Consider the following 8,992-nt stretch of genomic DNA (forward strand, 5'->3'; position numbering starts at 1 on the left):
ATGAGTCTGCTAGTATGATGGCCTGGAAAGTGATTTGTGATATATGAGTCTGCTAGTATGATGGCCTGGAAAGTGATTTGTGATATATGAGTCTGCTAGTATGATGGCCTGGAAAGTGATTTGTGATATATGAGTCTGCTAGTATGATGGCCTGGAAAGTGATTTGTGATATATGAGTCTGCTAGTATGATGGCCTGGAAAGTGATTTGTGATATATGAGTCGGCTCGTATGATGGCCTGGAAAGTGACTTGTGGTATATGAGTCGGCTCGTATGATTGCCTGGAAGTGATTTGTGATATATGAGTCTGCTAGTATGATGGCCTGGAAAGTGACTTGTGATATATGAGTCGGCTCGTATGATGGCCTGGAAAGTGACTTGTGATATATGAGTCTGCTAGTATGATGGCCTGGAAAGTGATTTGTGATATATGAGTCTGCTAGTATGATGGCCTGGAAAGTGATTTGTGATATATGAGTCTGCTCGTATGATGGCCTGGAAAGTGATTTGTGATATATGAGTCTGCTAGTATGATGGCCTGGAAAGTGACTTGTGATATATGAGTCTGCTAGTATGATAGCCTGGAAAGTGATTTGTGATATATGAGTCTGCTAGTATGATGGCCTGGAAAGTGACTTGTGATATATGAGTCGGCTCGTATGATGGCCTGGAAAGTGATTTGTGATAAATGAGTCTGCTAGTATGATGGCCTGGAAAGTGACTTGTGATATATGAGTCTGCTAGTATGATGGCCTGGAAAGTGATTTGTCATATATGAGTCTGCTAGTATGATGGCCTGGAAAGTGATTTGTGATATATGAGTCTGCTAGTATGATGGCCTGCAAATTGATTTGTGATATATGAGTCTGCTAGTATGATGGCCTGGAAAGTGATTTGTGATATATGAGTCTGCTCGTATGATGGCCTGGAAAGTGACTTGTGATATTTGAGTCTACTAGTATGATGGCCTGGAAAGTGATTTGTGATATATGAGTCTGCTAGTATGATGGCCTGGAAAGTGATTTGTGATATATGAGTCTGCTAGTATGATGGCCTGGAAAGTGATTTGTGATATATGAGTCTGCTAGTATGATGGCCTGGAAAGTGATTTGTGATATATGAGTCTGCTAGTATGATGGCCTGGAAAGTGATTTGTGATATATGAGTCTGCTAGTATGATGGCCTGGAAAGTGATTTGTCATATATGAGTCTGCGAGTATGATGGCCTGGAAAGTGATTTGTGATATATGAGTCTGCTAGTATGATGGCCTGGAAAGTGATTTGTGATATATGAGTCTGCTAGTATGATGGCCTGGAAAGTGATTTGTGATATATGAGTCTGCTCATATGGTGGCCTGGAAAGTGATTTGTGATATATGAGTCTGCTGGTATGATGGCCTGGAAAGTGATTTGTGATATATGAGTCTGCTGGTATGATAGCCTGGAAAGTGATTTGTCATATATGAGTCTGCTAGTATGATGGCCTCGAAAGTGATTTGTGATATATGAGTCAGCTCGTATGATGGCCTGGAAAGTGACTTGTGATATATGAGTCTGCTAGTATGATGGCCTGGAAAGTGATTTGTGATATATGAGTCGGCTCGTATGATGGCCTGGAAAGTGACTTGTGATATATGAGTCTGCTAGTATGATGGCCTGGAAAGTGATTTGTGATATATGAGTCGGCTCGTATGATGGCCTGGAAAGTGACTTGTGATATATGAGTCTGCTAGTATGATGGCCTGGAAAGTGACTTGTGATATATGCGTCTGCTAGTATGATGGCCTGGAAAGTGACTTGTGATATATGAGTCTGCTCGTATGATGGCCTGGAAAGTGATTTGTGATATATGAGTCTGCTAGTATGATGGCCTGGAAAGTGACTTGTGATATATGAGTCTGCTAGTATGATGGCCTGGAAAGTGACTTGTGATATATGAGTCTGCTCGTATGATGGCCTGGAAAGTGATTTGTGATATATGAGTCTGCTAGTATGATGGCCTGGAAAGTGACTTGTGATATATGAGTCTGCTAGTATGATGGCCTGGAAAGTGACTTGTGATATATGAGTCTGCTAGTATGATGGCCTGGAAAGTGACTTGTGATATATGAGTCGGCTCGTATGATGGGTGATGATGGTGGAGGAGGAAGAAGAAGGACACGGATGATTAAGTGATGGGAAGGAGCAGATATCCCACAGCATGTCAAAAGTGAAGGGAAATGTTCAAATCTTTTAAAATGTCACTTAAGGGATGCAGGTCTTCCAGGAAAGAAAGTATTGTCCAAATAAACAAAAAGTCTGTTGGAGTTAATGCTCAGCGGAAAACAGCAACAGTAAAATAAAACCAAACAGATGACCGCTGAGCAAAACAATGAAGGGTAGCAAAATTACTTCCAAAGGCTCAAAAACATTAAGTCTTAAGCAGATATTCTTCTGATAAAATGAAAACGTCAAAGCACTTAAAAAAACAGGTTTATTGTATCATTAAGAGGTAAGCGCTTTCGCAAACATAGCTTCTTCAGACCTTGTTGTAAAAATCCATTAAGCCAATTGATTTAAATACACAAAAGAGCGCCAAAACCACAGACTTTCCTTAAAGGGAAATAGTCTTAATAAAACACAAGTAGATACATAAGTACATATAACATATACTAAAACTGCTAAAACATGTGTGTCTCATACTACCACTGTATCAAATACATGAATAAAAATAAAAATAAAAATTAATACATATGCTTAAGCATCATCTCTGATGTCCTAATCTCCTGGACTTGAGGAGTGGGCGTAAAGGAACTTTACCATTTAGCCCTGGTAATACATCAGCTCTAAACTTGATGATCCAGTTGATCTCCCTAACTTCCATGTGATTCTCAATGTCTCCCCTCCTGTGTGTGGATGATATCTGTTCTAAAACCCTGAACTTAAAGTGATGTTCGGCACCCCTCTCCTGTGTGTGCTTGGCCAAGGCATTGTAAAGATGACCCTTCCTAGTATGATACACGTGTTCACGTATACGATCTCTCAAAACACGATTCGTCTTACCTACATAGTAGGCAGAACATGAGGTACAGGATGCTAAGTACACCACATCTTTGGACATGCAGCTACCCCTGACCCGAATGTAATATGTGCCAAGTCCATATGGGTAAATAAATACGGGATCAGACTGAATGTAAGAGCAAAAATTGCATCTGTGACAAGGAACCATATAGGGGCCCTGTGTGTGGGGACCAGTGAGCTGTACCCTGGGATAGCAGAGCAAGTTCTTAAGGTTTTACTTGTTACGGTAAACAAACCTTGGTCTATCACCAACTATGTTCTTAATGGAAGAATCTACTGATAGTACATGCCAGTGCTTGATGTAAACATCTTTAGAGAATGTTAACACAGCTACTACTGATGTCCAGGTTATTGTTGATTCTGTGAATGTGTGTTCAGATATAGTCACTACTGATGCTCAGGTAACTGATGGTATTGATGGTTCTGCCAACATGAATTCGGACAGGGACTTGAATGCAGTTGTAGTTGCCAATATAGACACCATGAACACATTGTCAGATGGCATTGAGAGGGCAGAGACTCTTTGCCCTGAACCAGTTGTACGGAGGAAGACTACGGCCTCTAGAATGAGTAGAATTAGTGATGACAACAGCCATGAGCATGACGATGCCTCGTCGGCATTGAATGTTGTGCAGCCCTCTAGCAATAGGCATCCTTTTCCTATCAGGACCTTCAACAACGAGGAGAAGGCACATTTCAACAACAGGGGGCGACACAAAAGGAAATTATCTCCAGAGAAGCTTCCCAACCGAAGCATCAAGAAGATGTGGGAAGGGAGGAAGTAGGTTTAGTTTTTAATCTATCGGGCCATGAACTCAGTCATTATGAATTACAAGTACTCTCTAGAGGTCTTAATTTTATTCCGACTATGTACAGCAAATGTGAGGAGACATTGAGAGATTTTAAACTGTTTATTAGGAATCTGTCATTAAGAATTTTTTTCAAGGATTCAGGAACCTCAGGTGGTCCTACGAGCTTTAAGAAGCCGAGTACTTTTATTCCACCTATACATCCACTGGTTGCTGCTTATAGCAAACTAGTAGAAGATGACATTTACAGGATGGATATGAGACACAGTAGGGGTAAGAAGAACAGGTACAATCTTAATTTTCAACAGCGTGAAGCCCTTGATTCTCTTCGGAATAACATTGACATAGTTATTCGCCCTGCGGACAAAGGGAGAGGGGTGGTTGTTTTTGATACAGCCAGGTACAGAGATGACATGATACACATGCTAGCAGATGAGAGGTTTTACCAACCCCTAACTGAGACTGGAGTGGATACTATTATCAATAGGGTACAATTTACCCTTTCTGAGCTTCTGAGGAATGAAATTATTGATCAAGCTTTGCATGAGTATTTGTATGTTGCACACCCACTTTTACCGGTGATTCAGGGTCTCCCCAAAATTCACAAGGACTCGGTCTTTCCTCCTATGAGACAGATAGTTGCAGGCAGAGGGTGGTCCACGGAACCCCTATCCATCTTTGTAGAAGCCCAATTGAGACCGTTGGTGGAGGCTAATTATTTCATTCTGAGAGATACCAAGCAGTTCCTGCTGGATTTGTACCAATATGTTAACTCCTGTGATAGTGTTGATGATTTACTTTGGGTAACGATGGACATCCAGTCTTTATTCACAGTTATACCCAATGTGGAAGGTTTGGAGATGATTGGTGCATACCTGAGGAGATCTGTTATGTCCATTGACCAGGATGTCGATTTACTCCTGATACTTTTGGGTATGATCTTGGAATCCAATGTCTTCTGTTTTCAAGGTATGATGTTCCTACAGCGGGATGGCGTGGCTATGGGCACTTTCTGTGCCAATAGCTATGCCAACCTAGTCATGGCAGAATGGGAGCATCGTTACCTTTTTCAGAATGATTTATACAGGGAATTTGTGCCTTTCTACAGGCGTTTCGTGGATGACCTCTTCCTTGTCTGGAAGGGTACACCCGCTCAGTTGGAATGTTTTTTCTCACAAGTGAACAACTCCATAGATTTTTTGAAATTCACCATGGAATGGTCTCCCATCACCATCCCATTTTTGGATGTGTATGTAGAGAAGTTACCCGGAGGTCTTGTGAACACAGGTCTTTACCATAAATCTTGCCACAGGAACACACTGTTGCACCGCTCCAGCATGCATCCAGGTTTTGTTTACAACAACATAGTGTGAGGGCAATCTATGCGGGCATCTAGGTATACACCCGATGACTCCAGCTTGCAGGTTGAACTTGATGAATTGAGTAAGAAATTCATAGAGAGAGGTTACAACAATACGGATTTAACCAAAGGGATGGGATGCATCATCAATCTCAGGAATGACAGAGCCAAACCATATTTCTCTGCAGGGGCATTGGGAGTATACTCAGAAGATGGGAATACACAATGCAGTCAGAGTCACTTGTTTCCACACAACAATGTGACGTTTCCTGTCTATTATACCAGGGATGTTGGGACAATTAAAGATGTTTACATCAAGCACTGGCATGTACTATCAGTAGATTCTTCCATTAAGGACATAGTTGGTGATAGACCAAGGTTTGTTTACCGTAACAAGAAAAACCTTAAGAACTTGCTCTGCTATCCCAGGGTACAGCTCACTGGTCCCCACACACAGGGCCCCTATATGGTTCCTTGTCACAGATGCAATTTTTGCTCTTACATTCAGTCTGATCCCGTATTTATTTACCCATATGGACTTGGCACATATTACATTCGGGTCAGGGGTAGCTGCATGTCCAAAGATGTGGTGTACTTAGCATCCTGTACCTCGTGTTCTGCCTACTATGTAGGTAAGACGAATCGTGTTTTGAGAGATCGTATACGTGAACACGTGTATCATACTAGGAAGGGTCATCTTTACAATGCCTTGGCCAAGCACACACAGGAGAGGGGTGCCGAACATCACTTTAAGTTCAGGGTTTTAGAACAGATATCATCCACACACAGGAGGGGAGACATTGAGAATCACACGGAAGTTAGGGAGATCAACTGGATCATCAAGTTTAGAGCTGATGTATTACCAGGGCTAAATGGTAAAGTTCCTTTACGCCCACTTCTCAAGTCCAGGAGATTAGGACATCAGAGATGATGCTTAAGCATATGTATTAATTTTTATTTTTATTTTTATTCATGTATTTGATACAGTGGTAGTATGAGACACACATGTTTTTAGCAGTTTTAGTATATGTTATATGTACTTATGTATCTACTTGTGTTTTATTAAGACTATTTCCCTTTAAGGAAAGTCTGTGGTTTTGGCGCTCTTTTGTGTATTTAAATCAATTGGCTTAATGGATTTTTACAACAAGGTCTGAAGAAGCTATGTTTGCGAAAGCGCTTACCTCTTAATGATACAATAAACCTGTTTTTTTAAGTGCTTTGACGTTTTCATTTTATCAGAAGAATATCTGCTTAAGACTTAACGTTTTTGAGCCTTTGGAAGTAATTTTGCTACCCTTCATTGTTTTGCTCAGCGGTCATCTGTTTAGGAAAGAAAGTATGTCCAATGGAAATTTGATGAGGTCTGGGAATGTTCATCCTGTTTTCTTATATTGTTAACAATGCCAAGTTTTGGGAACAGCTGGGATCTAAATTGTAAAACTGGGGATGGGATGTCAATTTCAAATGTTAGGTGAAGATAGAACATTCAATGAGTGGGACTGAAATTGGACCTGTGGGATCCATGCTGTACGTCAGTTAACATGTTTCATAAATAAATAATTAGGATATACTCCGGAGATATTTGAAAGTATGCTGAGTGATGTCACTAAAATGGTGTAAAGAAGATTTTTGTAATGATGTTTGCAATATAATCGGAGTCTGAAGAAATGCTTATGTGAACTATGTAACTAATTGCAAATGTAATAGTTGGTATGAAAATAGTTTTGATATACGCGTTTGATTGCTGGTTTACCACATTAAATACATCTACTGTTTCTGATAAATGCAAACAGAATCTTTACATCCACCTGAGCTGTCATCACACCAAAGAGATGGCATCTGAGCATACTTCTCAAGCTGCAGACATTTAAAACACGAACAAAGGCCCTTAAAAAGTGGGGACATCTAGTAAAACTATGGACATCTGATTAGCATACAATCTGAATACCAAATAGCACATAACTCTTTCTGAATATATATAGGATACTAGGCAGCACCAAGTTGAAAAAGCAAGAGCGACAAAAACGATGGAACACATAAGCACATTATCAGAGACGGGTAAAATCCGACGACTATAATCAGCTGGATTGTAAAATTCTACCACACAAGCTCATTTATCTTGTCTTCTGAAAGAGGGAGTTATAAGATGTGTGGCTTCTTTCTTTAAAATTTTGCTACCACTAATATGTTGATCATGTTTTTGTTTTGTGTACTAGACTATTTCACAGATCACATGCAATGAGGAAGGATTCTGAAAATTGTGTAAAGGGTAAATCAAGTCTGAAAATAGGCACATACCTTCAAAAACAGGTACATGATATGCAGGGATAAATCACACCTAAAACTAGGAATGTTCCTTAAAAACAGGAAACACTGAGAGATCTTAGCGTCAGTTACCATCCCATATGAACGGTAACATTTCAAGAGTGCAGCACAACCCCCCCCCCCCCCTTTATCTGCACTGTAGTGTCAGCATGGAGCATGAGTTCATGCATCTAGTATGGTGATAGAACCCACAGCCTTTTGATTTTTCCCAGTATAGAAGGACAGCGTGTAACCTTATTCTTCTATTATACTTGATCTTGTATTTTCTTTACTGCTGAGGATTTCTGCCACATCCAAATCTCACTGTAAACACATTTCCCAAAAAAGATGATGTACAGGGTAGATTTCTATGAAATCTGTAAAATCTAGGCAATTTGGCTCATGGGGCAAAAGTTGTAAAAAGTGCCCTTCTGCTCCAAATTACTCTGTACCTGGTGCCCCGCATGAGCAGCTGTCACTGCAGCACACAAAGTGACCACCCTGCTTGCCCTGGTCTACAATTGGCCATTTTTGTGGATTTGAAATGTCACAAATCACATTTTATTTATTTTATTCACTTGTTTGTTAACAGGGAGAAACAGCCTGGCCTGAGAACCTTCTGAAGCTCTTCGCTCCTCTCTCTAGTGACCTGGATTTGTTATGCAGTTTCTGCTCGACTGTTTATTATTTCAAATTATTTATACTGTGCTTTGTTTACTGGTTTACTGTTAATTGCATTATATACTTCTTCCTGGATAAGCAGGGAAATAAGGTTACATTTATTCATTAGAAATGCTTCGTTATGATGCACGTATGATAAAGGCTGGCTCTATCCCCGGCAGGTTCTTGTGATACTGTTCTAAAGCTCAGTGGGGACGGGTACTTTTAACTGTATTTTATGACTGCAATGTAACTTTTCATCTAGAAACACTTTAAAGTTATGTTTAGAACTTTACAGTAACAAAAACATACTTTATTTCAATGAGTTACTTTACTTTATCCATACTAGTCTGTGGAAGCTTTTTATTGTCTTTCCATAAAAAGAACTGCCCAGTCACATATCATTTATGAAAAAGTAGTGACTAAATATACTGCGTACGTAAAATGTATTTTATAGCTTTTGTAGACAAACCTTTAACTGAAGAGCTGCAGCTGTACTATGGCAATTAGGTATGTAATATTGTTTCCTTTAACACCCCACAGTACTTGTATTTTTTTCTTGTTCCCTATGTACTTCTGTATCCCATATTTCTGTTAATTTTTACAGAGACCATTTTGTTAAATATCTACTCAAACTACTGTTCTATTGCAGATCACACCTTCCCATGTCAGATATCCTATTAACACTGCACTGGAATGGTATGTCACAAGATATCGCAGCATGTCACAACCTATCACAGCATGTCACAACCTATCACAGCATGTCAAAACATATCACAGCATGTCACAACCTATCA

General features: G+C 39.9%; 1 protein-coding gene across 1 annotated transcript in view; it reads right to left on the reverse strand.

Moving 5' to 3' along the window:
• LOC122814088 (sulfotransferase 1C4-like) overlaps window positions 1-8,992 on the reverse strand; it is a 345,308-nt gene that overhangs the window by 69,345 nt on the left and 266,971 nt on the right. The gene's annotated exons all lie outside the window — the stretch shown is intronic.

Source organism: Protopterus annectens, chromosome 10.part0, assembly GCF_019279795.1.
Source record: "Protopterus annectens isolate FY-2018-M chromosome 10.part0, PAN1.0, whole genome shotgun sequence".
Taxonomy (NCBI): Eukaryota; Metazoa; Chordata; order Ceratodontiformes; family Protopteridae; genus Protopterus; species Protopterus annectens.